Raw genomic sequence first — 6,000 nt, forward strand, 5'->3', positions numbered from 1 at the left:
AACCCTTACTGACACTGCATAACTATGAACAACCATGATCCACCTATGAAAAAGAGAGGTTGGTCTATACTAATTCTTCCTACAGCGCCTATCTATATCTTCGTGTTTTTTTTTTTTTTCAATTCAGGTAGTTGTTTCCATCCAAACATAAAAGCACATTACATATATTATGTTGTTTAACATTTTGTAAGAAGTACATGATGCAATCAGGATCATAAAGTATATAATAAGATAAATGGGTAATTAAGCAGAATACTTTGCAAGGTTGACATAAAAGTCTAAGTCTAACAATGGAAAAGATTTGTCCTCTGTAGAAGCAGAACTTGTAAAACGTGGATCACTCAGTATTCATGTTCAGCTGAAATATAGTTGTTGAATTCAATGCAGGTAGGCCTGATAAGGACTACATCAATATATTGCCTATATCTTGAAGTTCGAGAAAATATTATATAGATGATGACTGGCGGGGGAGGAAACATACGGAATGTTCCACCCGAAGGGTTGAAATGCTATTGAGGGAGGTTAGTCCCGAGACGAAGTCGAGGGACTTATAGCCTCCCGAAATAGCATTTCAAACCCTGAGGGTGGAACGTTTGGTACATGTTCCCGACAACAAAAGTCATCACCTGTTATATTATATGGGTTTAGTCAAATACGTCAAATACGTTATACGTCAATGTCAACAACCGATGGCCGAACCACCATCATACCAGCACAACGCACTCGATCGCTCGCTCGCGATCGCGCAGAGCCAAATTCACTGTGCGCGCGCGTTCCTAGGCCTTCTGTCATTTGTTACGTGAAAATGTCTTCCCATGGGAGAACATAACAAGAATGTTCGCCCATGGGCGAACATAACGAATGTACCTCCATCGCGTGACTGTGTTTAGCCAATCACTAACCGGTATTTGACTAACCCATGTAATATAAGTCTATATATTTCTCCCACTCGCTCCCTCCCTCCCTCCATCCCTTTCTATCCCTCCTTCACTATCTCTCTCTTTTCGCTTTCTTCTTCTTCTTCTTCTTCTTCTATTTCTTCTTCTTCTTGTTCTCTCCCTTCCTTTCTCTTTGTGTGTGTATATATTTTCCTCTCTCTCTTCCTATAGTTTCCAGAGAAGTCTAAATGAGAGTTTGCTGCCGTGTGGTGTCGCCTAAGACTTCCATGTTTACAAAGTAAAATTGCCTGATATTAGTATCATCCAGCCGCAACATCTAGGTGCAGTATCTCTTAGCAGAACAAACTATTGAAAAACCGACCTTCTTTGTAGGAATACTAAGTTTGAAATGTATTATCAAACCCATCAACAAAACACCTCAAAGGTTGGGCTACTGACATGTGTTTTCGTTGTTTTTGTTTATGTAGCTGTCGTATAGCTTGTAGTGTAACAGAGCCTATAGTGATATCATATATATATATATATATATACGCTTACATACTGTCCGGCATCAACATCTTACTGGAGGGTAAACTCTCTTCCAGTTTATTCCAGAAACTTTAATTCGTTTTTTTTTTTCCAACCATGTGAATGGTGTCCTTCCGATGATTCCCATTAGTGTTGCATACAATGTACATTGAGAATGCAGTCGCTTACACCTTCCTGAAACTCATGCCCATAATTTGGATATATATATATATATATATATATATATATATATATATATATATATATATAATGAAGTATGATTACACGAGAGTGACAGCGTTGTATATCAATTATTCATTAAGTTTGAGCTCTCTCATGACTATTTGAACCGCGCCTAATTAGATATATCAAGCGCCCTGTTCTGACTCACCGGCCGACTGACCTAACCGTGGGCCCTTTAAATCAGTCTGTGTGTATAAATGTTGTCGTAGAGGCTTGGGCGGCCGGTATTTCAAGAGGGTTCGAGCTTACTTAACACTAATGAATACGTGTAGTATCTCTTGTGACGTCACGTTAAGAATAAACATTGTACCTGGATGCACAAAGATAGAGGGAGGGAGGGAAGGAGGGGAGGGAGAAAGGGAGGTAGATAGAGAGGAAGAGAAGGGAGATAGTCTTGCTTTATGACGTTGCACAGTACACAGTGAGAGCCTAGATTTGCTGTACGTCATAACCGTATCACGGGAAACGATAGAGTTCGGGAAAGCGATTTTCTCTGAAGAAGTCTACATCAGCTGTCTGTATTTTCACCAAACACTTGGAAAAAAACACAAAACTAGATTGACGTGCTTGGGTTATGTTTACCGTTGATTGTACTTTAGACCCTGACGTAATTCATTAAGTCGCGGTTGTTGTGAACCAAGTTTTGCCGGGAAGTATGCAAGCAACAACAAAAACATTCTCTACAGGACCCAGACCGTTACTCAGTGTCATCCACATTCCCTTCACTCCATGTTAGTCTGTCATCGTTTTCTGATAATTCCATAAATCACACACAAACGATAAAGAGACTTAACTTCTTTTCAACATATCCACCAAAACAAAAATGCAGGACGTCACCTCCTTGCCAACAGCCCAATTTTCTTAGAAACGCTTTTAAAGTTGATCGACCAGTGATATGATGTCCATTATTATCGTTATGGAAACATCCTTTCATAAACGGGAGAAAACAGGATGTTTATAATCGTAGACAGTTAACCAGCACAATAACTGTAAGAGTTAAACGCAATTATTGTTACCAGCACTTAAAGAAGAACTTCTGTTCTGAAAATGAAGAGTGCAATGCTATGGGCCTCCCCAAAAAGACTTATCAACCCTAATAAGACTTTCTTGGTCATTCACCCAACAGCAAAATGGCCAAATGCATGTGCAAGGACACACTCATTTACGTCGCTCAGGTCAGCTCAGAAGAAAAACGTAATGAGCGAAACGAGCCCGGATCGCTTCCTTCACGCAAGGCGGTTCCTGTGCTGGCGGCGTCGGGCTTTGGCCTATATATTTCACTTGTGCGTCAGTTGCTGTTGAAATACTTCTCTTGTAGCGTATTAAAAAGGGTGACGGGGCCCTAGCATTCAAGGAACAATGCAGTATGTATTCAACGTTTGTGATTGCGCCGTGAACTGTGCAAAGAAAAAGAGAAATTTTCATTGTGTGTGTGCAATGTGGATATGACCGGTGTTTATTGTCAAAACCACAGAGCCAACTTCTAGCTGAAGATAAGTGGACTGCTAGAAGTGAACACGTGTTCATAATTTTATAGAATGTCGAACTTTTTGTTGCTTTGTAAATGGTTTAATATCATCATACCTGATGTAACATTCATTCCAATCAAATTCATGGCATTTCTACGACTTCGTTTAAAATCAAAGTGGAGTGTCATGAATGAGGATGACCTAACGTGCAACACGGTAGAAAGGTAAAAAGGTATTTATGGTGTCGCACTTCAAAGAAAAGTTCATGGGCAAAGTGGACAACAGCGATGACTGTATAGTAAGGAAGAGAAAAAGGAAAAGGGAATAAAACGGTGTGATATGAAAGGAACGCTGATATATTCAGAACAGGGAAGTGACTAAAACCGTAGAAGCACATACGATACATTTATTTGTTGACGCAACAGACAATCGTATCAGCACGTGATTTTTATGTTGCTTTTAAGTTCAATAAACTTTTTTTATGTCTTTGAAGAAGCTTAGAGAGCAAAACACTGGAGCTCTAATGAGCAAGCTACTGCGGGACTGACGATCCTTATCCCACTCGGAAGGACCGTGCAGGTGATGAGGACTAAACTCCTTGCCGATGGGTACAATCACTGCTGCTTGCTTTTGATACTCAAAACAGGAACGACAGATTTGAGAGACCATGCTCTTATACCGAGCCACAAAAGCTCAGTAATTGATGTTTTTTACATCATTGACATTCTAATTGAAGCAAAGGGCGACGCCTTGATTCGTGGAACCACTGTTCCTTCCAAAAAGCCAAGACAGGATTGGGCAACAAAATAATATTCTATTATCGTTCTAACATCATTCTGATAAACAGATAGGATAAATGCTACATTTCGTCCCGTAACCAAATTATAGAACCATTTAGATTAAAGCTTCAAGTGGATATCTTAGGTGAAGGCGCGAACTGCTTAGCAACCAGTCTTGCAAGTGATTTCGTTATTCACTAACAAACTTTAAGCTCTCTTCAAAGAATTCAGCGATCTTATGTTGACGGGGAGTCGCAGCGTGGCAAACATGTCGCCAGTTAGCACCTAATGAATTCTCACAAATTTCCTGTTCGCATTGGCCTCTACCTGCGAACTGTAGACATTGAACGAACCTTTGGCTTCGTGGAAAAACAGGAGGCGATAGCGAAGAGGCGAATCGGCTGACGTTGTTTTGCGATTAGCCATCGGCCACATGCATGCGCTTGCTTCACGGCTCTTGAGGGATACCCCGAAAGCGAGGCATTCGCCCCGTCCCCGAAACTATACAACAACAGTGTGGGTGACACCAACCGGCGAAAGATAATCTGCCGGGATAAATGGGAGCATCTAGGATGACAGGCGTTTGGAGATGCGGAAGAGAGAAATAAATAGGCGGGGAAAGGGATAGCAAGACAGACAGATGATAAAGAAAGGGGAAAATAGAGGAGAAAGAAATGGAGAGTGAAGCAGAGGAGAAAGGGGTTGATAGAGTGAGCAATGAGACTGAGGCGGGGGGGGGGGGAATGGAGGGAGAAAGTTGAAGTGATAAGCGAGAGAAAGAGAATCAGCAAGAGATATCCTTCGGCTTTGAGGAAGTGAAGAGAGATGAGGTGCGGACGACATGAACTCCTCTCAACAGGAACATCATACATAACACTCTGACAAACAATGAGATGAGTTCGTCTCACACACACACACACACACACACACGCTCGCATACACATAATACACAACACAAGCACAGTAAAATTACACAAACACACACACACAAATGCACATACATACAAGAAGCCATGTACTGTGATTCAGCAGCACAAGTGAGAATACAGCTGCATATTAGTTTCAATGTGAACATGAGCCTGATATTGAATAAATTTAAATAAAGAATATATATTGAAATTAAAAAAAAAATGCACAACATACTTACAGCAAAACACACAAACACACGCACAATGCTATACGAAAAAAACAGGTGTTCAAAGTTCAAAGTTCAAATCTGTTTTCATTTCCATCAAATAAACAGAGAAAATTATGTATAACATATAATCAGAAAATAATAGCAAAAACGTAAATTAACACGCACGCACGCACGCACGGACAAACACGCATGCACGCACGCACGGACAAGACTTTTTTCGCTCAAACAAAAAGAAAATAAAAATTTAGGAAAGATGCCCACATGACTCGGTATCAAACCCTCTTCACCGTTCCATTGTTCACAAATAACTGCCATCTGTTGATTTATCGCCAATTGACACATTTGCATTCACGTGGCCGTTTGTAAGTACGTCGTTTCATTTTATACCTTTAATGTATGATAATGAAAAAGAAAAGGGGGAAAAACAGTTGCAACTTTCTTGTAGAAAAAGGGATAATTCTTCCTCACGGAAAACTCTGGATATCTTTTTTATTTAGTTATCAACTTGTCATTCTGAAGAGACAGAAGCTCTCCAAATCCACCATTTTCTTTTCTGAATCTCTATTTGTCTCTGTTTTTTTCTGTCAATTACAATTACGATCTTCAAACATTACCATGTCTCAAATGAGTCGAGACATTCTTTATGAACATGCTGAAAGTGTCATTATGTCGATTCGATACCACTGTGTTTGAATATGATATACTTGGTCAGCTGAATAGTCATGGCCAATAATAGTGCGACGGATTCATCTTCACACTCTGGGTGATTGACAGCTGAGGTAAGTCCTAGTTCATAGATGCCAGTGAAACCATCGTTACGTTTACATTCACGTCTCGCTCAGTATGCGTGTCATTAGAAATTAAAAAAAAAAAAAAATCCGCCTGCACAGTGGCTTATGAAGCAGTATCGGAGTGACTTAAACTGAATATTTGTTAACCAGAGAGAAGTGGAGAGAGATACAGAG

This window comes from Diadema setosum, chromosome 9 (assembly GCF_964275005.1).
Source record: "Diadema setosum chromosome 9, eeDiaSeto1, whole genome shotgun sequence".
In the NCBI taxonomy this organism is placed as follows: Eukaryota; Metazoa; Echinodermata; class Echinoidea; order Diadematoida; family Diadematidae; genus Diadema; species Diadema setosum.